Raw genomic sequence first — 25707 nt, 5'->3', positions numbered from 1 at the left:
AACTGACCCCTTGTTCAAGCCAGCGACCTTGGGCTTAAGCTGGTGGCCTTGCTCAAACCAGATGAGCCCATGCTTAAGCTGGCGACCTCGGGGTGTTGAACCTGGGTTCTCCACGTCCCAGTCCGATGCTCTATTCACTGTGCCACTGCCTGGTCAGGCTATAACTTCTTTAAAAAGAACAAAAACAGATCCTGGCCGGTTGGCTCAGTGGTTGAGTGTCGGCCTGGCGTGTGGATGTCCCCGGTTTAATTCCTGGTCAGGGTACACAGGAGAAGTGCCCATCTGCGTCTCCATCTTTCCCTTTCTCTGTTCTATCTCTTCCCCTCCTGCAGCCAAAGTTCCACTGGGGCAAGCTGGCCCGGGGTGTTGAGGATGGCACCATGGTTTCGCCTAAGGCGCTAAAATGGCTCCGGTTGCAACGAAGCAACGGCCCCAGATAGGCAGAGCATTGACCCCTAGTGGACTTTCCATGTTGATCCCAGTTGGGCACATGTGGGAGTCTCTCTGTCTCCCTGCTTGTCACTTAAGAAAAACACAATAAATAAATAAATATAACAAAAACATCATGTCCAGTGGTGATACAGTGAATAGAACGTGGACCTGGAACACTGAGGTCTCCAGTTCAAAACCCTGAGGTTGCTGGCCCTGAGTGCAGAGTCGCTGGCTTGAGCAAGGGGAACACTGACATGGCCCTGGTACGAGAAGCTCAATGTACAACTAAAGTGAAAGCAACTACCAGGTGATGCTTCTCCCCCTCTCTCCTTTCCTGTCCTTTCTGTTCTCTCTCAAAAAATAACAAATAAATAACCAAACAAAGAAAATAACAAAAACAGTGAACATTAGAAACCAACCCAGGGTTCAGTAAATATATATATCATGCCAAACTTATCAAAACTTTTTCTTGATTTTAATGAGGAATTTGATAATTCTTATACTCTTCATAGATAAAATGGAGACATAATGGTTGATGATAATATAGAGGTGAATTCATAACTACCTAAATAATTATAATCACAGAATATTAATTAATACCAATTAGTACAGAGAGAATAAAAACTAAAAAATTTAGCCTTTTTTGGTGCCACATACTATTGTGTGTGTGTGTGTGTGTGTGTGAGAGAGAGAGAGAGAGAGAGAGGGAAAGAGACAGAGAGAGAGACAGATAGGGACAGACAGACAGGAATGGAGAGAGATGAGAAGCATCAATTCTTTGCTACGCTCAAGCTGGCGACCTCAGGGTTTCAAACCTGGTTCCTCTGGGTCCCAGTCTGTCGCTCTATCCACTGCGCCACCACTTGGTCATGCTAGATCAATCTTTTAAATTACAATTTAGATTAAAAAATATATAAAAAAGGCCCTGGCCGGTTGGCTGAGCGGTAGAGCGTCGGCCTGGCATGCGGGAGTCCTGGGTTCGATTCCCGGCCAGGGCATACAGTAGAAGCGCCCATCTGATTCTCCACCCCTCCCCCTCTCCTTCCTCTCTGTCTCTCTCTTCCGCTCCTGCAGCCAAGGCTCCACTGGAGCAAAGTTGGCCCAGGCGCTGTGGCCTCTGCTTCAAGCGATAGAATGGCTCTGGATGCAACAGAGCGACGCCCCAGAGGGGCAGAGCATCGCCCCCTGGTGGGCATGCCGAGTGGATCCCAGTCGGGCGCATGCAGGAGTCTGTCTGACTGCCTCCCTGTTTCCAGCTTTGGAAAAATAAAAACAAAACAAAACAACAACAACAACAAAATATATATATATAAAAATTGGATGAAGACATTAAAAGTTCATACAAATTAAAAATGTCCACCATATTGTAGGATTATCATGTATAGCAGTAAATTCTGTATGATAAAATTTATACACACACACACACACACACACACACACATATTCTGTGACAGAGACAGAGAGAGACAGAGAAAGGGACAGATACGGAGAGACAGGAAGGGAGAGAGATGAGAAGCATCAATTCTTTGTTGTGGCTCCTTAGTTGTTCATCGATTGTTTTCTCATATGTGCCTTGACCGGGGGGGGGGGGGGGCGGGCTAAGGAGACCGAGTGACCGGTTGCTCAAGCCAGCGACCTTGGGCTCAAGCTGGTGAGCCTTGCTCAAACCAGATGAGCCGGCGTCAAGCCGGCAACCTCGGGGTTTCAAACTTGGGTCCTCTGCGTCCCAATCCTATGCTCTATCCACTGCGCCACCGCCTGGTCTGTCTAAAACCAAATATTTTTAGGAAGTGAAATAAACTTGTAAAAAGTAATTTCAATTCAGGAATAGTTCTTACAGTAACCCCGGAATCAATTTCATAACTGATTCATTTCTAAGTTGTAAGTTCCTTAAATTAACAAACCTTTAATATGACCTTACCTTTGCATGCTTCAGTTCCAACTCTGCCAGTTCCACTAAATTTTTTCTGAATGCTGCAACTCTTCTCGTCTTAAAATCTATGAGTTCTGTGAACAAAAGACATTAGGATTAATTATTTAATTTACATACTAGTGTAAAGCATACCTTATCAAAGGTTAATATAACAGTACCTTGTTTTGCAGATTCTGATATTTTTTCAAATTTCTGACAACATAATTGTTGAGATGTTTCAGCCTGTAGAACATCTTTATTTTTTGCTCTTGCTTTATCCAGTGCTTTATTAGCATTTTCATAATCCACTAGCGACCTAGATCTTCGATAGAGAAGATCCTATAAAACAGAATACTTCACAATAATATAGGCTGCACATTGCACCGCCACCACCGCCTAATCATCCTCCCAGCTAAACTGTAACACTCATACCACATGCTAGTTACTCTTTTGTTTTTTGTTTTCTAAAGATGTTTTATTTATTGACTCTACAGAGAGAGGAGAGAGAGAAAAGTGAGGGAGTGAGAAGTATCAACTCATAGCTGCTTCACTTTAGATTTTCAATGATTGCTTGTTGTATGTGCCTTGACCGGGCAAGCCCAGGGCTTTGAACCAGTGACCTCAGCATTCCAGGTCGATGTGTTACCCACTTCACCATCACAGAGTAAACATTTCTGTACTTTGTTTCTTAATTTTATTGATTTTTTTCAGAGAGAGGAAGGGAGAGAGAGAGAGAGAGACAGAAACATCGCTCTGTTTCTGAATGTGCCTTCACTAGGGACTGAGCCAGCAACCTCTGTGTATTGGGACATTCTGGACAGGGTGACGCTTCTGTCTTTTTAATAACAGCTTTATTGGGATATAATGCACAGACCATGTAGCTCACTCACTCGAAGTGCACAATTCAGTGGTTTTTAGGCGCTTGCAGAGTTGCTTAACCATCGCTACAACCAATTCTGAAACACTTTTGTCACCCAAAAAGAAACCCTATATCCATTAATAGTTACTCTCCATCTTCACCTCCCACCCTCAATCATTAATGCTTTCTATCTGTATGGATTTGCTTATGCTGGCCATTTCATTAAAAAATGAAATCAGGCCCTGGCTGGTTGGCTCAGAGGTAGAGCGTCGGCCTGGTGTGCGGGGGACCCAGGTTCGATTCCCAGCCAGGGCACATAGGAGAAGCGCCCATTTGCTTCCTCTCTCTCTCTTCCCCTCCCGCAGCCAAGGCTCCATTGGAGCAAAGATGGCCCGGGCACTGGGGATGGCTCCTTGGCCTCTGCCCCAGGTGCTAGAGTGGCTCTGGTCGCGGCAGAGCGACCGCCCGGAGGGGCAGAGCATCGTCCCCTGGTGGGCAGAGCCTTGCCCCTGGTGGGCGTGCCGGGTGGATCCCAGTCGGGCGCATGCGGGAGTCTGTCTGGCTGTCTCTCCCCGTTTCCAGCTTCAGAAAAATACAAAAAAAAAAAAAAAAAAATGAGATCAGCCTGACCAGGTGGTGGCGCAGTGGATACAGCTTCGAACTGGGATGCGGAGGACCCAGGTTCGAAACCCCGAGGTTGCAGCTTAAGCGTGGGTTCACCAGCTTGAGCGCGGGGTTGCTAGCTTGAGCCCAAAGGTCGGTGGCCTGCAGCCCAAGGTCACTGGCTTGAGCAAGGGGTCACTCGCTCTGCTGTGGTCAAGGCACATGTGAGAAAGCAATCAATGAACAACTAAGGTGCCCCAATGAAGAATTGATGCTTCTCATTTCTCTCCCTTCCTGTCTGTCTGTCCCTATCTGTCCCTCTCTCAGTCTCTGTCAAAAACAAAACAAAACAAAACAAAAAGACACACAACAAAAAACATATGGCCCTGGCCAGTGGCACAGTGGATAGGTCAGCCTGGAGCGCCAAGGTCGCTGGTTCCATCCCAGCAATGCCAGCCTGATTCCAAAGGTACCGGCTCAAGCCACAGGGCATGTATGAGAAGCAATCAATGAGTGCACAACTAAGTGGAACAAGTTGATGCTTCTCTCTCTCTCCTCCTTCCCTCTTCTCTCTCTTAAAAAATAAATCATACAGCCTGACCTGTGGTGGCACAGTGGATAAAGCGTCGACCTGGAAATGCTGAGGTCGCTGGTTTGAAACCCTGGGCTTGCCTGGTCAAGGCACATATGGGAGTTGATGCTTCCAGCTTCTCTCCTCTCTCTCCCTCCCTCTCTCTCTCTCTCTGTCTCTCCCTCTCCTCTCTAAAATGAATAAATAAAAAAAAAATAAATCATACAGCCTGACCTGTGGTGGCGCAGTGGATAAAGCATCAACCCGGAACACTGAGGTTGCTGGTTCAAGACCCTGGGCTTGCCTGGTCAAGGCACATACGGGAGTTGGTGCTTCTTGCTCCAACCCCCTTCTCTCCCCTCTCCAAAATGAATCAATAAAAATAATACAAAAAATAAATCATACAATATGAATGGCTTTTGTAACTTACTCTAATGTTTAGAATTCAGCCACATTACAGCATGAATCAGTACCTTCCTTCCTTTTTATTGCTAAATACTATTTCGTTGTATGAATCTACCGCATTGACTTGTCCATCCATCATTTAGGTTTGATTCCATTTTTTTTGCCTAATACGAGTAATGCTTGTGTGTGTGTATGTGTATAAGTTTTTGTGAGGACATGTTTCCATTTATTTACTTATTTAACTTTTTCATTTCTCTCATATCTCATTACTTAGGGGGCTGTATTACTGGTTCATCTGGTAACTTGACATTAAATATAAATACATTGAGAAACTACCAGACTGTTTTCCAAAGTGGCTGCCACTGTGTGAATGTTACAATTACTCCACATCTTGTCTACACTTATCTTTTTGATTAAAGCTACCTAGAGGGTGTGAAGTGATATCTCAGTGTGGATTTGATTTGCATTTCTCTGACAGCTAATTATGTTGAGCATCTTTTTATGTATTCATTAACCATTTGTATATCTTCTTTGGAGAAATGCTTGTTCAAGTCCTTTGCCTCCCATCCCCCATTTTTTAAGAGGGCGGGGGGAAAGAGAGAGAGAGAGGAAGGGAGAGAGATTTGAGAAACATCAACTTGTAATTATGGCACTTTAGCTGTTCATTGATTGCTTCTTATACAAGCCTTGATGGTGGGAGGGGCTCCAGCTGAGCCACTGACCCTTTGCTCAAGCCAGCAACCTTTGGGCTCAAGCCAGCAACCTTGGGCTTCAAGACAGTGATCCTGAGCTCAAACCGGATGTTCCCATACTTAAGCTGGCAATGTTGGGGTTTTGAATCTGGGTCCTTAGTGTCCCTGGTTGATGCTCTATCCACTGCACCACGACTGGTCAGGCCTTTGCTCATTTTTTAATTGAGCTATTTGTATTTTCATTCAATTATAAGAGTTCTTTATATTATATATTCTGGATGCCAGTCATTTATAGGGACTCACATAACTTACAAGTATTTTCTTCTAATCTGTGGGTTGTCTTTTCATTTTTCTTTTTTTTTTTAAATTAATTTTTTTTTTAAATTTTTTAAATTTTTATTTTTTACAGAGACAAAGAGAGAGTCAGAGAGAGGGATAGACAGGGACAGACAGACAGGAATGGAGAGATGAGAAGCATCAATCATTAGTTTTTTGTTCCACATTGTGACACCTTAGTTGTGCATTGATTGCTTTCTCATATGTGCCTTGACCGCGGGCCTTCAGAAGACCGAGTAACCCCTTGCTCGAGCCAGTGACCTTGAGTCCAAGCTGGTGAGCTTTTACTCAAACCAGATGAGCCTGCGCTCAACCTGGTGACCTCGGGGTCTCGAACCTGGGTCCTCAGCATCCCAGTCCGACACTCTATCCACTGCGCCACTGCCTGATCAGGCTCATTTTTCTTTTTTTTAAAAAAGATTTTATTTATTCATTTGGGGGGGAGAGAAAGAGCGAGAAGGAGGGAGGAGCAGGAAGCATCAACTTCCATATGTGCCTTGACCAGGCAAGCCTGGGGTTTTGAATCAGCGACCTCAGCATTCCAGGTCGAGGCTTTATCCACTGCGCCACCGCAGGTCAAGCCGTCTTTTCACATATCTTTTTTTTTTTTTGGTATGTTTTCTGAAGTGAGAATCGGGGAGGCAAAGAGACAGAATCCTGCATGCGCCTGACTGGGATCCACTGGGCAAGTCCACTAGGGGGCAATTCTTTGCCCATCTGGGGCCATTGCTCCAATACAACCAGAGCCATTTTAGCACCTGAGGAGAGGCCATGGTGCCATCCTCAGCACTCGGGTCAACTTGCTCCAGCGGAGCCTTGGCTGTGGGAGGGGGAGAGATAGAAAGAGGGAAGAGGGGAAAGGGGAAGGGTGGAGAAGCAGATGGTCACATCTGTGTGTTCTACCAGGAATTGAGCCTGGGACCTCCACACACCAGGCTGATGCTCTACCACTGAGCCAAGCAGCCAGGACCATCAAATATTTTCTTATATACCAGCAATGAACAAGTGAAATTGGAAATTAAAAACACAATACCACTTGACTAAATGGTGGCACAGTGGATAGAGCGTTGGCCTGGGATGCTGAGGACCTTGTTATGAAACCCCGAGGTTGCTGGCTTGAGTGTGGGATCACAGACATGACCCCATGGTTGCTGGCTTGAGCAAGGGGTCACTGTCCCCCCCCCAGGTAAGGCACATATGAGAAGCAGTCAATGAACAATTCAAGTGCTACAACTACGAGTCAATGCTTCTCATCTCTTTCCTTTCCTATCTATGTCTCTCTTTTTCACACACACACAAAAATACTGCTATCTAAAATACACAAAGAGCCTGACCAGGCGGTGGCACAGTGGATAGAGCGTCGGGCTGGGATGCAGAGGACCCAGGTTGAAGACTCCGAGGTCGCCAGCTTAAGCGTGGGCTCATCTGGTTTGAGCAAAAGCTCACCAGCTTGGACCCAAGGTTGCTGGCTCAAGCAAGGGGTTACTTGGTCTGCTGAAGGCCCACGGTCAAGGCACATATGAGAAAGCAATCAATGAACGACTAAGGTGCCGCAACAAAAAACTGATGATTGATGCTTCTCATCTCTCTCCGTTCCTGTCTGTCTGTCCCTATCTATCCCTCTCTCTGACTCTCTCTCTGTCTCTGTAAGGAAAAATAAAATAAAATAAAATAAAATACACAAAGAATTTTAATGACTCAACAATAGAAAATGAACAACTCAAAAATGGGTTAAAGACCAATTTTAAAAGAATTTATTTATTGATTTTCTTCTTATTGATTGATTGACTGATTGATTTTTTTAAGTGAGAGGAAGGGAGATAGTGAGACAGACTCCCACATGCACCCTGACTGGGATCCACCTGGCAACCCCTCTCTGGGGCCAATGCTTGAATCAAATCAACTGAGCCATTTTTAGCACCTGAGGCTGATATGCTTGGGCCAACTGAGCTCTCCTCAGTGTCCGGTGCCCATGCCTGAACCAATCAAGTCACTGGCTGCAGGAGGGGAAGAGAAGCAGATAATCACTTCTCTTGTGTGCCCTGACCAGGAGTCGAACCTGGGATGTCCACATGCCAGGCCGACACTCTAGCCACTGGCTAGGGTCTTTATTGACTTTAGAGAGAGGAAGGGAAAGAGAGGGAGAAACATAGATCTGTTCCTGTATGTACCCTGACTGAGGATCAAACCTGCAACCTTTATGTACTAGGACAATGCTCTAACCAACTGAGCTATCTGGGCAGGGCCAGGCCAATTTTTTAAACTCACACTTCACCAAAGAAGATACATAGATGGCAAATAAATATGTCAAAAGATGCTTCACATCACATGCCATCAAGGAAATGCAAATCAAAACAGTGATATACCATCATACACCTGTTAGAATGGCCAAAATCCACAACACTGACAATACCAAATGCCGGTAAGGATATGAAGGAACAGCAACTCTCATTCAGTGAGGGTGGAAATGCAAAATGGTGTAGAACTAAACACACTCTTTACACATCATCTAGCAATTGTGCTCCTTGGTGTTTATTCAAGGGCTGAAAACCTATGTCCATCTAAACACCTACACATGAATTTTTTTTTTCCTGAAGTTGGAAACAGGGAGGCCGTCAGACAGACTCCCGCATGCACCCGACCGGGATCCACCCGCCATGCCCACCAGGGGGCGATGCTCTGCCCATCCGGGGCTTCACTGTGCTGCAACCAGAGCCATTCTAGTGCCTGAGGTAGAGGCCACAGAGCCATCCCAACACCCGGGCCAACTTTGCTCCAATGGAGCCTCGGCTGCGGGAGGGGAAGAGAGAGACAGAGAGGAAGGAGAGGAAGAGGGGTGGAGAAGAAGAAGAAGGTGGGCGCTTCTCCTGTGTGCCCTGGCCGGGAATTGAACCCGGGACTTCTGCATGCCAGGCCGATGCTCTACCACTGAGCCAACCGGCCAGGTCCTGCACATGAATTTTATAGCAGCTTCATTCATAACTACCAAAACCTGCAAGCAACTAAGAGGTACTTCAGGAGGTCAACTTGGTATATCTGTACAACTGAATATTATTCAGTGCTAAAAAGAAATGAGTTATCAAGTCAGGAAAAGACATAGAGGAAAGTTACAAGCATATTACTAACTGAAAAGAGTCAATCTGAAAAGACCCAACTATATGACATTCTGGAAAAGGTAAAACTATGGAGACAATAAAAATAGACCAACAGTGATTGGGGGAAGTAGGATGAATAGATGGAAGACAAAAGATTTTTAGGGCAGTGAAACTATTCTGCACGATACTTATAAAGGTTGATAACATCATCACACATTTGTTAAAACCCACAGAATGTATAACACATCCATTTGTTAAAATCCACAGAATGTAAAGGACTAAGAGTGAACTCTAGTGTAAACTATGTCCTTTATTGTTTGGCTTCTTTCACAATCTTTTGAGATTCATCCATGTTGTTGCTTGTATGAGTAGTTCATTCCTTTATATTGCTGAGTAACATTCCATTGTATGGCGATACCGCAATTTGTTATTCCACTCACCTGCTGGTGGACATTAGGGTTGTTGTTGCCCGTTTTCAGCTATTACAAATAAAGGTGATGTGAGTATCTGTGGGCACATATGCTTTCAAATATTAAACTGGAATGACTGGATCATAGGGTAGCCCATGTTTAATTAAAAAAACACTGTGATACTTTTCCTAAGTGTTGTATCACATTTCCACCAACTGTATGTGAGAGTTCCAGTTGCTATAATTTTTGATATAACTTTTTCACTTAGCCACTCTAATTAAGGTATGTAGTGATACTCTGGTGAAGTTTCTTTGTTTTAATTTCTAAAATTTTTATTTACTGATATTATAGTGAGAAAGGGAGAGAGCAGGAGAGAGGCGAGATCATCTGTTCCTTTATATGCCCTGACCGGGGATTGAACTGGCAACCTCTGTGCTTAGGAACGATGCTCTAACCCACCAAGATATCTAGCCAGGGCTATGCTGGTGTAGTTTTAATTCTTACAATTAAGTTTGAATTTACTTTTTTTTTTTTTTTTTTGTGACAGAGACAGAGTCAGAGAGAGGAACAGACAGGGACAGACAGACAGACAGACAGGAAGGGAGAGAGATGAGAAGCATCAATTCTTCGCTGCAGCACCTTAGTTGTTCATTGATTGCTTCCTCATATGTGCCTTGACCGGGGACTACAGCAGAGCGAGTGACCCCTAGCTCAAGCCAGCGACCTTAGGCTTCAAGCCAGTGACCTTTGGGCTCAAGCTGGTGAGCCTGCGCTCAAGCTGGTGACCTCAGGATTTCGAACCTGGGTCCTCTGCATCGCAGTCCGATGCTCTATCCATTGTGCCACCGCCTGGTCAGGCTGAATTTACTTTTAAAGCCATGTTTTGTTCTAAAAGGTACTTATTAACAAGTACATACTATATACAACTTAAGTGGAAAATGAGCTCATGCTTCTCTTTTTCTACCTCGCATTCCCCTACTCTCCCTCCCCTCCTTTCTCTCAAAACAAACAAACAAACCAACAAAAAACCACACACCCCAACTACACATAATAAAATAACAAATATAAAGTCTTCAAGCCTGACCAGGCGGTGGCACAGTGGATAGAGCGTCAGACTGGGATGCAGAGGACCCAGGTTCGAGACCCCGAGGTCGCCAGCTTGTGCACGGGCTCATCTGGCTTGAGCAAAAACAGCTCACCAGCTTGGACCCAAGGTCGCTGGCTTGACCAAGGGGTTACTCGATCTGCTGAAGGCCCGTGGTCAAGGCACATATGAGAAAGCAATCAATGAACAACTAAGTTGTCAAAAACGAAAAAAAAAAAAGCAAATGATTCATTTAATTGTGGTCGCTCCATCATAAACCGTTTAAGACACAATCTGATTTTAAAAATTTGATATAGATTGTGTATTTGCAAGTAAAGTCCTCAAAGGGATTATTTGATTAAAGTCCCTAAAAGAGTTATTTCTAATTTGATGAGAAATGAAAAAAATGCTGTTTAAAGCACTGGTGAAGAAATGGGAGTTTTCTGTGCAAAATCTCAATTCATAAATTAACACTGATTTTGGAGTATCTGAGTCACTGTTTTCCATGCTTTTTAAGATGTTTCTGTTAGCTTGACCAGGTGGTGGCGCAGTGACCAGAGGGTCGACCTGGGATATTGACGACCCAGGTTCGAAATCTCGAGGTCGCCAGCTAGAGCCCAAAGGTGGTTGGCTTGAGCCCAAGGTCGCTGCCTTGAGCAAGGTGTCACTGGCTCGGCTGGAGCCCTCGGGTCAAGCGACATATGAGAAACAATCAATGAATAACTAAGGTGCCGCAACTACAAGTTGGTGCTCCTCATCTCTCTCCCTTCCTGTCTCTCTCACACACACCAAAGGAAAAAACATGTTTTGGTTAAACATTTTTCAGATTTGCAAGAGTTTTAGTTTTGCAACTTAGATTTCCAAAAGGAAATCTGAGTTGCCTTAAAATAAAACATACCGGCCCTGGCAGGTTGGCTCAGTGGTAGAGCGTCGGCCTGGCATGCAAAAGTCCCGGGTTCGATTCTGGCCAGGGCACACAGGAGAAGCGCCCATCTGCTTCTCCACCCCTTCTCCTCTCCTTCCTCTCTGTCTCTCTCTTCCCCTCCCGCAGCCGAGGCTCCATTGGAGCAAACATGGCCCGGGCGCTGAGGATGGCTCCTTGGCCTCTGCCCCAGGCGTTGGAGTGGCTTTGGTTGCAACAGAGCGACGCCCTGGAGGGGCAGAGCATCACCCCCTGGTGGGCAGAGCGTTGCCCCTGGTGGGCGTGCCGGGTGGATCCTGGTCGGGCGCATGCGGGAGTCTGTCTGACTGTCTCTCCCGTTTCCAGCTTCAGAAAAATACAAAAAAAAAATAATAATAATAAAAAAAATAAAACATACCCTTGTTTTATGGAGCTCTCACCTTCAATAGAGGACTTACACAGACCAAATTAGGAACCCTGCTAAACAATTATTATTTGGGGGTTTTACTTTTGTTTTTGCAGGCATTTTACCTGCATAAATATATGAAATTCATTAAAAAAGTTTTGTTTTGTTTTTTACAGGGACAGAGAGAGAGTCAGGGAGAGGGATAGACAGGGACAGACAGACAGGAATGGAGAGAGATGAGAAGCATCAATCATCAGTTTTTCGTTGTGGCACCTCAGTTGTTCATTGATTATTTTCTCATATGTGCCTTGACCGCGGGCCGTCAGCAGACCGAGTAACCCCTTGCTCGAGCCAGCGACCTTGGGTCCAAGCTGGTGAGCTTTTTGCTCAAGCCAGATGAGCCCGCGCTCAAGCTGGCGAACTCGGGGTCTCGAACCTGGGTCCTCCCGCATCCCAGTCCGACGCTGTATCCACTGCGCCACCGCCTGGTCAGGCAAAAAAAAGTTTTAATTTTTTTTTTTGTAATATTCTGAAGCTGGAAACGGGGAGAGACAGTCAGACAAACTCCCACATGCGCCCGACCGGGATCCACCGGCACGCCCACCAGGGGCGATGCTCTGCCCACCAGGGGGCGATGCTCTGCCCCTCCGGGGCGTAGCTCTGCCGGGATGAGAGCCACTCTAGCGCCCGGGGCAGAGGCCAAGGAGCCATCCCCAGCGCCCGGGCCATCCTTGCTCCAATGGAGCCTCGGCTGCGGGAGGGGAAGAGAGAGACAGAGAGGAAGGAGAGGGGAAGGGGTGGAGAAGCAGATGGGTGCTTCTCTTGTGTGCCCTGGCCAGAATCGAACCCGGGACTCCTGCACGCCAGGCCGACGCTCTACCACTGAGCCAACCGGCCAGGGCCTAAAAAAAAGTTTAGACTATTTTGTATCAGAAGTTTACAGAGTAAACTCTTGAGAGAGACAGGGACAGAGACGAGAAGCACCAACTCGTAGTTGTGTCCCTTTAGTTGCTCACTGACTGCTATGCATGTGTTCCCTGACCAGGGTGCTACAGCCAAGCCAGTGACCCCTTGCTCAAGGCCAGCGACCCTGCACTTAGGCCGGGTGAGCCTGTGCTCAAGCCAGTGACCTCGATGTTTCAAACCTGGGTCCTCTGTGTCCCAGGTCTATGCTCTATGCACTGTACCACAGCCTGGTCAGGCAACAGAGCAAACTTTTTTGTGGGGTTCCCTGATCTATAATTTCTCGAAGGAGAAACAAATTCACAGTTGAAAATATAATTTAAAATCAAGAGATAAGCCTGACTGGGCAGTGGCGCAGTGGATGGAGTGTTGGACTGGAGTGCGGAAGACCCAGGTTCGAGACCCCGAGGTCACCGACTTGAGCCTGGGCTCATCTGATATGAGCAAAAGGCTCACCAGCTTGGACCCAGGGTCGCTAACTTGAGCAAGGTGTTGCTCGGTCTGCTGAGGGCCCACGGTCGGGGCACACATGGGAGGGCAGTCAATAAAATCAAGAGATAAATTATCTTGCCTTGGCTAGATAGTCCAGATGGTTAGAGCATCATTCCAAAGTACAGAGGTTGCCTGTTCAATCCCTGGTCAGAGCACATGCAGGAACAGCTTGTGTTCCTGTCCCTGTCTCTCTCTCTCTCCTCCCCCTTCCACCCCCTCTAAAATCAATATATATTTAAAAAAAGATAAATTATCTTTAACAGCCTTGAGTCTAACAACATTTAAAGACATGATTTTTGTTAAATAATTCATTAAAGAATGTAAAGCAGCCTGACCTGTTGTGGCACAGTAAATAGAGCATCGACCCAGGACGCTGTCACCGGTTCAAACCCCTGGGTCTGCCCAGTCTAGGCACGTATGATCAACAACTAAAGTGAAGCAACTACTGAATTGATATTTCTCACTCCCTCCACCCCCTTTCTCTGTAAAAGCAATAAATAAAATATTTTTAAAAAATAAAATTACCTTAGCAGCTTGAGATTCTCTTAGGTAATATTTTAAAAGGTCAGAAAGTTTGAGGTTCTCATCAGCAGACACTCGTGCTTCTATTTTCTGAAAAAGGAAAAAAAACTGGACATTTAATCATCACATTCTACATTCAGTGTTTTCTGTCTTAATTACTGTAAAAAATTAGTTATAGCCTGACCAGGTGGTGGCGCAGCGGATGGAGCGTCAGACTGGGATGTGGAGGACCCAGGTTCGAGACCCCAAGGTCACCAGCTTGAACACGGGCTCATCTGGTTTGAGCAAAGCTCAGCAGCTTGGACCCAAGGTTTCTGGCTTGAGCAAGGGGTTACTCAGTATGCTGTAGCCCCACGGTCAAGGCACATATGAGAAAGCAATCAATGAACAACTAAAGTGCCACAACGAAAAACTGATGATTGATGTTTCTCATCTCTCTGTTTTCCTGTCTGTCTGTCCCTATCTGTCCCTCTCTCTGACTCTCTCTCTGTCTCAGTAAAAAAAAATAAAATAAATAAATAAATAAATAAATGAAAATTAGTTATAAATTACTTCAGTCAGTCCTTATTTAATCTAGGTTTCCTTCTCTTTTCTACTAGCCTGTTACTTTTCTTTGTAACTCTGACAAAAAAAAAATGAACAGAAAATGATGAAATCAGTGAATTTATGGAAGAACTTTATGGAAGAAGTCTTTCTGAAGACAACCAGAAAGCAGTCAAAATATTAACAAAATGTCCCTGAAAACACCACAGAGCAATAAAAAGATGTGGTTAGTTTAAGCTGGGATCAAATGGGAAGTAGCCACGTCAGACTAAAAAGATTAGAACTCTTCATTCAGTCTGAAGAGACAGTTTACTAAAGAAAGATGTACTACGTCAACCAAATACAACATGGGGACCTTGTTTGGATCCTGACTCAAACAAATTCTACTGTAAAAAGCCATATATGAGACAACTGGAAACATCCATATTGTGGATATTAGAAGAAATAAAGGGGAATCACTGATAATCATATTGGCTGTATATTAAAATTATCTTTTTTAAAAAATATATAGCACCAAGAGAGAGGGACAGACAGACAGGAAGGGAGAGAGATGAAAAGCATCAGCTCATACTTGTGATACCTAGTTGTTCAATAAGTGCCTTGACTGGGAGGCTCTAGCTGAGCCAATGACCCCTAGCTCAAGCCAGCGAACCTTGGGCTCAAACCAGCGACCAAGGGGTCATGTCTATGATCCCATGCTCAAGCCGGTGACCCAGCACTCAAGCTGGTGACCATAGGGTTTTAAACCTGGGTCCTCAGCATCCCGGGTTGACGTTCTATCCACTGTGCCACCACCTGGTCTGGATATTAAAATTGTCTTTAAAAAGAGATGTGCACTCAGGAGAACACCCCTTCACCCCCATCTGCTTGGAATGTTCTCTGATCTTCGTGCTGTCACCACAGTCCATTGGGTCCCCTCCTTTCCTTACCCCTTCAGTCTAGCTGGAGTGCAGAGTTAAGTTTATGATAATGAAATAAAAACTAAACAAACAAACAAAAAAAGAGATGTGCACTGCCTAACCAGTGGTGCGTGGAGAGAGCATCAGACTGGGACCTGGAGGACCCAGGTTTAAAGCCCCGAGGTCGCCGGGTTGAGCGCAGGCTCAGTAGCTTGAGCGTGGGATCATAGACATGACCCCATGGTCGCTGGCTTGCGCAATGGGTCACTCGCTCTGCTGTAGCCCCCTGTCAAGGTACATATGAGGAAGCAATCAATGAACAACTAAGGTGCTGCAACGAAGAATTGATGCTTCTCATCTCTCTCCCTTCCTGTCTGTCTGTCCCTACATGTCCTTCTCTCTGTCTCTGTTTTTGTCTCTCTCTCTCTCTCTCTCTCACACACACAAAAAAAAAAAAAAAAAAAAAAAAAAGAAAAAGAAAAAGAAAAGAGAGATGTGCACAAAGGGCAGAAAATACAGTGAATATGGACTTTTGGAATAAAAGAACTTTAAATAGTGTAGAAAATGTTAACATTCAGGAAATCTGGGTGATGTGTGTACATGAATTCTCTATCCTATTCTTACAACTTTTCTCTAAAAATGAAATTATTGTCAGCCCTGGCCAGGTACTCAATTGGCGAGAGCATCATCCTCATATGCCTAGGTTGCAGATTTAATCCCTGATCAGGGCATATACAAGAATCAACAAATGAATGCATAAATAAAACAACAAATCAAAGTTTCTCTCTTCCTTCCTTTCTATAATCAATAAATAAAATTATTTAAAAAGTTAAAAAAAAAACCTACACAACTACCAGAATAGCTAAAATGTAAAAGATACTAAGTATTACAAGCTTGGACAGCAGCAACCCAGTGCCCACATTCTTTCTGGTGGGAATGTAGATTGGTACAATCACTTAGGGAAGTGGTTCTCAAAATGGTGCACCCTAGAAGATTTCCAGGTGCGCCCTATGGTAGTCCAGAGAAATGTGTACCTGTTGGGGACCAAAAAACCAACAGGGTTTATGGAATTTAGATTTTTTGGGGATAGAAGTGTGGGGAATTGGCTGCAAGCTGACAGTCTGCCCAACCTCCCAGCTCACTTGCCTGATTAGGTTGCAAAAGGCTGTTAAGCTGTAGTGCTGGATTGTTTACACTACCCCCCATGTTCCCCGGAAAGACTGGAGGCAAGTTTCTTCTATCCTTTGTTTGGTGTAAAGTTAAGATGATATGTATGGTGGGGGTTTTCTGCACTCAACACAATTAAGAGTAAAAAGAGGAATTCTTCAATGTGTTGATGAGGAAATGAGAGTTTGCCTCTCAAATATATGTGCAAATATTGAAGAAATCACTAGGACACATCAGGCTCATGTTTCTCATAAACACAAGAATGAAAAAACTTAACACATTTGCTCCGAGACCTTCTGAATTTACTAAATCTTACTAAGAATGTATCTATATATATAAAGAGATAACTTTTATCTTGTTTTTAAATTTTTTTATACATAAATTTTTATTAATTTTAATAGGGTGACATCAATAAATCAGGGTACATATATTCAAAGAAAACATGTCCAGGTTATCTTGTCATTCAATTATATTGCATACCCATTACCCAAAGTCAGGTTGTCCTCTGTCACCTTCTTGTTTTTAAATTTTTTAACCTTTTTTTTTTTTTTTTCCTTTTCTGAAGTTAGAAACAGGGAGGCAGTCAGACAGACTCCCACATGCGCCCGACCGGGATCCACCCGCCATGCCCACCAGGGGGCGATGCTCTGCCCATCTTGGGGCATTGCTCTGCCGCAAACAGAGCCATTCTAGCGCCTGAGGCAGAGGCCACAGAGCCTTCCTCAGCGCCCGGGCAAACTGCTCCAATGGAGTCTTGGCTGTGGGAGGGGAAGAGAGAGACAGAGAGGAAGGAGAGGGTGAGGGGTGGAGAATCAGATGGGCGCTTCTCCTGTGTGCCCTGGCCGGGAATCGAACCAGGGACTCCCGCACGCCAGGCCGACACTCTACCACTGAGCCAACAGGCCAGGGCCTTAACCTTTCTTTTTTATGAATTCTAAAAAGCGTAACTCAAAAAAAATGTAACATAAAAATGTTTTTTAATGTCAATAAATTTAATTTTGTCATATTTATTTTGCTTAATTACCATAAAAGCACGCTTGGACTTTATATTTATTTTTCTTTAATATTTGCCTTAATTCTCAGAAATCTGTATATTGTGCGCCTACAATTATTTGTAGGATTTTAAATGCGCCCTGACTTCAAAAAGTTTGAGAACCACTGATTAGGGAAACAGTTTGGCAGTAACTACAGAAGCTTTTCACATGGATACCCTGTGACCCATCAATTCCCCTCCTAGTGACATACACCCAATGGAAATGCACACTTATGTTCAGCTGAAGATATTACAGGAATGGTCTTAGCAGTAGTACCCTTTGTAAAGAACTCCAGACTAGAAAGTATCCAAATGTCTACCAACAGAACAGAAAAATTTAGGTATGGTCTTGCAATGGGATACCATACAGTAATAAGAATAAAGGAAATACATCTACATGTAACAACTTGGATGAATCTTATGTTCATAATGTAGAGTAAATGAAACCAGACATAAAAGAATGCGTACTGCGCCTGACCTGTGGTAGCGCAGGGAAGAAAGCATCGACCTGGAATGCTGAGGTCGCCAGTTTAAAAGTCTGGGCTTGCCTGGTCAAGGCACACAGAAGCAACTACTGTAAGTTGATGCTTTCCACTCCTCTGCCCCTCTTTCTCTCCCTCTCTCCTTTCTCTTAAAACAATAAAATAAAATGTAAAAAGTGAATAAATAAAAGAATGCATACTGAATGATGCATTTATATAAAATACAAAAATAAAACTAATCTCTGCAGTTAGAGCCAGGACAGTGGTTAGCCATATAGGAGGCCATACTCAGAAGGCAGCTAAAGAGGGGCACAGCTCTGGGTTGCTAGTACTGTTCTCTTTCTTGATTTGAGTGTTTATTATATAGATGTGTTAAAAAGTTTTTTTTGTTTTTTTTTTTTCTTTCTGAAGCTGGAAACGGGGAGAGACAGTCAGACAGACTCCCGCATGCGCCCGACCGGGATCCACCCGGCACGCCCACCAGGGGCAACGCTCTACCCACCAGGGGGCGATGCTCTGCCCCTCTGGGGCGTCGCTCCGCCACGACCAGAGCCACTCTAGCGCCTGGGGCAGAGGTCAAGGAGCCATCCCCAGCGCCCGGGCCATCTTTGCTCCAATGGAGCCTTGGCTGCGGGAGGGGAAGAGAGAGACAGAGAGGAAGGAGGGGGGGGTGGAGAAGCACATGGGCGCCTCTCCTATGTGCCCTGGCCGGGAATCGAACCCGGGTCCCCCGCGCACCAGGCCGACGCTCTACCGCTGAGCCAACCGGCCAGGGCCAAAAGTTTTTTTATCTTTAAAAATTTTTTCTGAAGTGAGAAGCAGGGAGGCGGAGAGACAGACTCCCGAATGCGCCCGACCAGGATCCACCTGGCATGCACATTAGGGGGCGATGCTCTGCCCATCTGGGGCATTGCTCCAGTGCAGTGGGAGGCATTCTAGCACCTGAGGTGGAGGTCATGGAGCTGTCCCCAGTGCCCGGGCCAACTTTACTCCAATGGAGCCATGAGTGCGGGAGGGGAAGAGAGAGATAGAGAGAAAGGAGAGGGGGAAGGGTGGAGAAGCAGATGGGCACTTCTCCTGTGTGCCCTGGCCGGGAATCGAACCCGGGACTTGCACACACTGGGCCGACGCCCTACCACTGAGCCAACCGGTCAGGGCTAGATGTGTTAAATTTGAAGAATTTCACTGTATGTGCTCTTTCCTATATGTATAATATACTTCAATACAAAGTGTTTTCAAAATTTATTTTTAATTTATTGATATTAGAGGGGAAAGGAGAGAGGAACATAGATTTGTTGATTCACTTATTTATACATTCATTGGTTGACTCCTTTTGATCTCGTATGAGCTCTGACTGAGGACTGAATCCCAACCTTAGCATATTGGGATGGCACTGTAACCAACTGAGCTACCCAGGCAGAGCTCAATACAAAGCTTTGAAGCTTCTAAGAATTATTACTTGATTGAGAAATAGAGCAGAGACCAAGATATATTCAGAAGTGATATAGATAAATTTAGATTACATGCAGTATAGATGTTGAATGCTTTTCTTTCCTTTTTTAAAATTTTTATTTTGTTTAGATGTTGGATGCTTTTAAATAGGGCTCTTCTCCTCACAGAGGTAGGGTATATGCCTCTCCCCTTGAATCTGAGCTCTGAGACTGCTTGACCAATACAAAAGTGATGCTGTGCCAGTTTCTAGGCTCAGGCCGGATAAAACTAGCAGCTTCTACTTCTCATCTTCGGGATGCTCACTTTTGGAACCTAGCCACCACGCTGTGAGAAAGCCTAAACAACTCCGTGGAAAAGCCGCAGGTAGGTGTTACAGCCAACAGCCCTAGCAGAAGTCCCAGCTGACAGCCGGTATCAACCCCAGACACGTGTGAAAGAGCCTTCAGATGGCTCCAGTCCCCAGCTTTCTTATCTTCCCTATTGAGGTCATCATGGAATAGAGGCAAGCCATCACTGATGTGCCCTTTCTGAATTCCTGACCCAAAGAATTCATTAACATAATAAAATGTTTTTGTTTTTAGTAGGCAACTTATCTAGGATGCTCCGTTATACAAAAGAATAATGAGAACAACATGCTAAAGGAAATAAGGATTATGGTGGCTATGGAAATGTGCCACTCAGATATTTAAGAGAAACTGTTTGCTGCAAGAAGCATGGTTGATTGATAGTCCCAACTATAGTCTTTCTGGAACAAAACCATGTTCACAGGAAGGTTTTGTTTCATCCTGTCCTTCTTGCCTAAGATGTACCCCGCCAATGACAAAGCACAGTGGGTAGTAGTGCCAACCCATTTCAGGCTGATGCAGAATTCCTCTAATGGGCAACTGTGGCTGAAAGACTCCCCTTTGACATAGACTTTCTGAGACCTGTGCTACAGTCTGAAACTCTTCCTTCCTAGTCCTCTATCCTCTGCCCTCCTTTTGTAAGTAGAGACCTGCAATGTGGCCTGGAGGCTCTTCCTGTGTCTACTGCTCCTTCCTCTTTGTCTCTTACAATAAATCTCTTGAGTATCTAATCCCATCTTGACATCTGCTTCTAAAAGAATGACATATAACTCAGGCACAACACAGCTAAAGCTTGAAAGGAGCTCCCCCCACTCGATGTGTACTAAAGTAGGAGATAAACTGTAATGAAAGATGTCTAAGAGGGAGCAACTGGCAATATCCAAACAAAGCCAAGAAAAAAGATATAATCTATGGTAGGAAATTAGGATGACATTTAGAATGGAAATTCACATTGATATTTCTTTAAAAAAATTTTTTTTTTAAATTTACTGACTTTAGAGAGGGAGAGGGGGAGATAGAGACAAACACTGCTTTGTTGTCCCACTTATTTATGCATTCATTGGTTGCTTCTTGTATGTGCCTTGACTGAGGATCAATCTCGCAACCTTGATGTACTGGAATGCTGCTCTGACCAACTGAGCTACCCCGCAGGCTAGACTCAGATTGAAAGAAATGAGTGGTCTAGACCAGCTGGGACATATGCCAGCCTGGCTGAGGCAGAAACAAAGAAAAGGAAGCAAGGGTGAGACAGGCAAAGACAAAGCCTGGCCTGGAAAAGCACCCCATTAGACAGATACTTGACTAGAATACCTGTTTTGATATATGCATTTCCCTCAAATAAAAATAGTTTCTGTATTCTGCCCATCATTGATTTTAATGGAGGTCAACATATTTCTGCCTTCAGTTGTTTAAAGAAAACAATGACACATAAGGCTACTTCGATACAGATCTCTATTCTTATGATGTAAACGTACACACAAAAAACTCCACCTTCTTAAAAAAGGCTCACTGATACAAAGTATCAAAGGTTGAATGATGGGCTCATGGACCCCAGTATAACAATATTTGTATATTTAAGGACTTTTTTCTTTTAAGAGAATATCTTCTTTTCTTTTACTTGCCTCTACTACATTATCACTCAATTGAAAAGGTCATGTTGACATCAGATTTCTACAACGGACTAGATATTATTACTCTCAGCAAAGTACTATTAAATATCAAATAAACATTTTCACTATTCTATCAAGTGATAAAACTGTTAAATATTATTGTATTTCAGGACTGATTCCTGAAAACCAAGATTATGCCACTGTTAAATTATTACTACTATGAATGAAGCCTTTTGCAGGTGTAAACTGATAAAACTCATTCCTAAGCTAGTGTGTCAAGGGGGATTAAAAACAGTATAGGCTGGTAAAGTTAAAATAAATATAAGACTTTCTTCCAGCTTACAAAGCCCCAGGAAAAGGATCCGTTTTCGTAAAAATAAACCCAGTCTCCATAATGAACGTGGTTTCCGATCAAGACTATAAACATCTACATAAATACCAGAGGGCCACAACAAAAAGTGAATTTCCTGAAAAACTCAAAATTTTAAATCTAAACCAGTTTCTCCATCCTTCTGAAGTATTATTCACCTTCTTCAATAAAGCTAAGTCAAACACAACTGTACACAGAGATTTAGATTATCAAAGATTCATAGTACTTACTCTTGTTTTATCAAACAGTTCTGAAACTTTGAGAAAAAACCTGAAAGAGAAAAATATTTAATCAGAAGCTACCTTTAAATAATTTTCCATTTCAGATGTTCAGACAATACATAATGCCCCAAACTACATGAATAATGAACATCCTTGTCTCATTACAATCATATTTAATGGTCTGGTTTACTTCATTTAGTTTAATAAAAATATCTCTTTATTTCCACCTATAACAAATCACTTGAAATCTGTTGTTACAGAAAATCTTCCCATTTCAGGATAACATTCTAAGTCATACATTAGAACCTTTTTTTTTTTTTTAAATTGAGGAGCATCAACTTATAGTTGCATCATTTTAGTTGTTTGTTATTGCTTCTCATGTGTGCCTTGTCCTGGGGGCTCAAACTGACCTGTGACCCCTTGCTCAAGCCAGCAACCTTGGGCTTCCAGTCAATGACCACTGGGTTCTAGTCAGAGAATTTGGAATTATGACAATAATTCTGTGCTTAAGTTGGCAAACCTGCACTCAAGCTGGTGACTTCAGGGTTTCGACCAGGGCCCTCAGTGTCCTGGGCCAATGCCAACGATCAATCCACTGCGCCACCACTGGTCAAGTGAAAAATCTAAAAATTTTGTCCTGATATTCTTCAGTAACATGCCACATAATACTAATAAAAGCTTATACTTTCACTGGAAGTACAGAACAATTACATCCAAAAGACAACAGGCTGATTTAAAAGGCAAACAGTGAAGCCTGACCAGGCAGTGGCGCAGTGGATACAGCATCGGACTGGGACGCAGAAGGCCCAGGTTCAAAACCCCGAGGTTGCGGCTTGAGCGCAGGGTCGCTGGCTGGAGCGTGGGATCATAGACATGATCCCATGGTTGCTGGCTTGAGCCCAAGGTTGCTGGCTTTGCAAAGGGTCACTCGCTCTGCTGGAGCCCACCCTCATCAAGGCACATATGAGAGAGCAATCACTGAGCAACTAAGGAACCGCAACGAAGAACTGATGCTGCTTCTCCTCTCTCTCCCTTCTTGTCTGTCTGTCCTTCTCTCTGTCTCTGTCTCTCTCTCACACACACAAAAGACAAACAGTGAAGTTGGAGAGTTTTTTTTTTTGGGTTTTTTTTTTTGCATTTTTCTGAAGCTGGAAACGGGGAGAGACAGTCAGACAGACTCCCGCATGCGCCCGACTGGGATCCACCCAGCACGCCCACCAGGCGATGCTCTGCCTACCAGGGGGCGATGCTCTGCCCTTCCAGGCGTTGCTCTGTTGTGACCAGAGCCACTCTAGCGCCTGGGGCAGAGGCCAAGGAGCCATCCCCAGCAGCCGGGCCATCTTTGCTCCAATGGAGCTTCGGCTGTGGGAGGGGAAGAGAGAGACAGAGAGGAAGGAGAGGGGGAGGGGTGGAGAAGCAGATGGGCGCTTCTCCTGTGTGCCCTGGCCGGGAATCGAACCTGGGACTTCTGCATGCCAGGTCGATGCTCTACCACTGAGCCAACTGGCCAGGGCAGTTGGGAGAGTTTTTGAAGATATCTCATAGTTGTTTGAAACATTTTCAAATACAGCTGCATTGTTTTGGAAAAACAACAAATCAATAATCAACTTCTGAAAATTCACTTTCACTTTTAGCTAAACAGTCTCTCACAAATGCTGACAACAACTGAAAACATCCAATGCCAAACTACTAAAGGGCATTCTGTAAAATATGTAATTAGAGATGACATAACCGGATTAGGACATTGTCTATTGAAAGCCTAAACCAAATTTTGTGAATTTCAATTTACTAAGAAGAATTTGCTTTGACAGCTTTGTCAGATAATTCATGGCAAGGTTGACCTTTTTTTCTTCTTATCAAAGAATTAAGAACTAACGCTTTGGGAAGGTAGCCTGTTAATTAGTATAAACTATGGTACCTTGCTCTGCTGAACAACTTGGACCTTACATGTCTACTGAGAGGATCTACTACAGAAAAGTTCAAAGATTTGGTTTAGAGAAAGGCTATGAACTATGAAAATAGTTTTCCCACTTAATATTTAAAAAGTAAATTGTTTTTCAATGAAGACTTGGGTTTAAATAATATTAGAGCAACTAAAATTAACCAGTTAGATTAAAATTAAAGAGAAAAACTAGCATAAAGTAAAAAAGGGACAGCTGTGTGAGCAAATTCCAGAGTATTTTTTATACTAACATGTATAACACCCTCCTCATCTGACTGCTCAAACATTCATTATATTATAAACACTAGAATAGCTAACCTCTTTAAAAAGTGCAAACTGATAGCATCAAATTTTACTTTAAAAGTCAATTTGGTCTCCAATGAAATACATACATATATATGTTCTAATTCCAAACAGTATTTGATGTGGTGTAAATATGTACAATATTGTAAATACATTAAAATATATAAAGTTGCCGGACCAGGCGGTGGTGCAGTGGATAGAGCGTCGGACTGGGATGCGGAAGGACCCAGGTTCAAGACCCCGGGGTTGCCAGCTTGAGCGCGGGCTCATCTGGTTTGAGCAAAAAGGTCACTAGCATGGACCCAAGGTCACTGGCTCGAGCCGGGGGTTACTCAGTCTGCTGTGAAGGCCCGTGGTCATGGCACATATGAGAAAGCAATCAATGAACAACTACAGTGTCGCAACGAAAAACTGATGATTGATGCTTCTCATCTCTCTCCGTTCCTGTCTGTCCCTCTATCTGACTCACTCTCTGTCCCCGTAAAAATAAATAAATAAATAAATAAGAAATCAGAAGACTGACAGTTGATAGTTTTCTAAGTGGTAGAATGTAGAGGGGGGCTTCTACAGTTGGGGAGCAGAACCGAACCATTGTTTTCACTAGGACCAGAATATTTTTTTTGAGAAGGATAAGTGACATTTTTAAATTTCACAAGGTGCCCAGATCCCAGTTATCCTCCTATTTTTTATTTTCAGATAAATTATTGAGAATTTTTTTAATGGTTTTTTGTTTTTGTGTGACAGAGACAGAGAGAGACAGAGAGGGACAGACAGACAGGAAGGGAGAGAGATGAGAAGCATCTATTCTTCAGCACAGCACCTTAGTTGTTCATTGATTGCTTTTTCATATGTGCCTTGACTAGGGGGCTACAGTAGACCAAGTGACCCCTTGCTGAAGCCGGTGACCTTGGGTTCAAGCTGGTTTGCTGTGCTCAAACTAGATGAGTACATGCTCCAGCCGGTGACCTCGGGTTTCGAACCAGGGTCCTCTTGTAATTTATTTTTTAAAATTTTATTTATTTATTTATTTATTTATTTATTTATTTATTTATTTATTACAGAGACAGAGAGTGAGTCAGAGAGAGGGCTAGACAGGGACAGACAGACAGGAACGGAAAGAGATGAGAAGCATCAATTATTAGTTTTTCATTGCGCGTTGCAACACCTTAGTTGTTCATTGATTGCTTTCTCACATGTGCATTGACCGCGGGCCTTCAGCAGACTGAGCAACCCCTTGCTGGAACCAGCGACTTGGGTCTAAGCTGGTGAGCCTTGCTCAAACCAGATGAGCCCGCACTCAAGCTGGCGACCTCAGGGTCTCGAACCTGGGTCCTTCTGCATCCCAGTTCGATGCTCTATCCACTGCGCCACCGCCTTGGTCAGGCTGTATTTTATTTTTTTAAATTTACTGTGTTGACATGGTTTCAATTGTCCCACTCAATATAACAAACGCATCGTGCTCTCCAGACCCATGCCAAATCTCTTTCTATTCCCATTTTACCCCAGTGCTCCCACCTGGCCGGTTCCCTACCACCATTACCTTGTATGTCCTCCCCCCCCTCTACCCCCAGGGGAATTGCTACACGGTTGTCTATTTATGTGTTCTGTATTCTATATAACCTGGCTAATCCCTTCACCTTCTTTGATCCCATCCCCTC

At 44.0% G+C, this 25707-nt stretch overlaps 1 long non-coding RNA gene across 1 annotated transcript in view; it reads right to left on the bottom strand.

Moving 5' to 3' along the window:
- Positions 1 to 21854, bottom strand: part of LOC136376172 (uncharacterized) — a 29556-nt gene extending 7702 nt beyond the window's left edge. Inside the window, exons 1-4 of the long non-coding RNA XR_010746151.1 lie at positions 21814 to 21854; positions 13687 to 13773; positions 2524 to 2683; positions 2354 to 2439 (exon numbers count right to left, since the gene is read on the bottom strand). This is a non-coding gene — a long non-coding RNA (uncharacterized lncRNA). The remainder of the gene's footprint in view (positions 1 to 2353; positions 2440 to 2523; positions 2684 to 13686; positions 13774 to 21813) is intronic.
- Between the last annotated feature and the right edge of the window lie 3853 nt (positions 21855 to 25707).

This window comes from Saccopteryx leptura, chromosome 6, assembly GCF_036850995.1.
Source record: "Saccopteryx leptura isolate mSacLep1 chromosome 6, mSacLep1_pri_phased_curated, whole genome shotgun sequence".
NCBI lineage: Eukaryota > Metazoa > Chordata > Mammalia > Chiroptera > Emballonuridae > Saccopteryx > Saccopteryx leptura.
The sequence above is the reverse complement of the archived record's forward strand: the minus strand, read 5'-3'. Positions and strand labels throughout refer to the sequence as shown.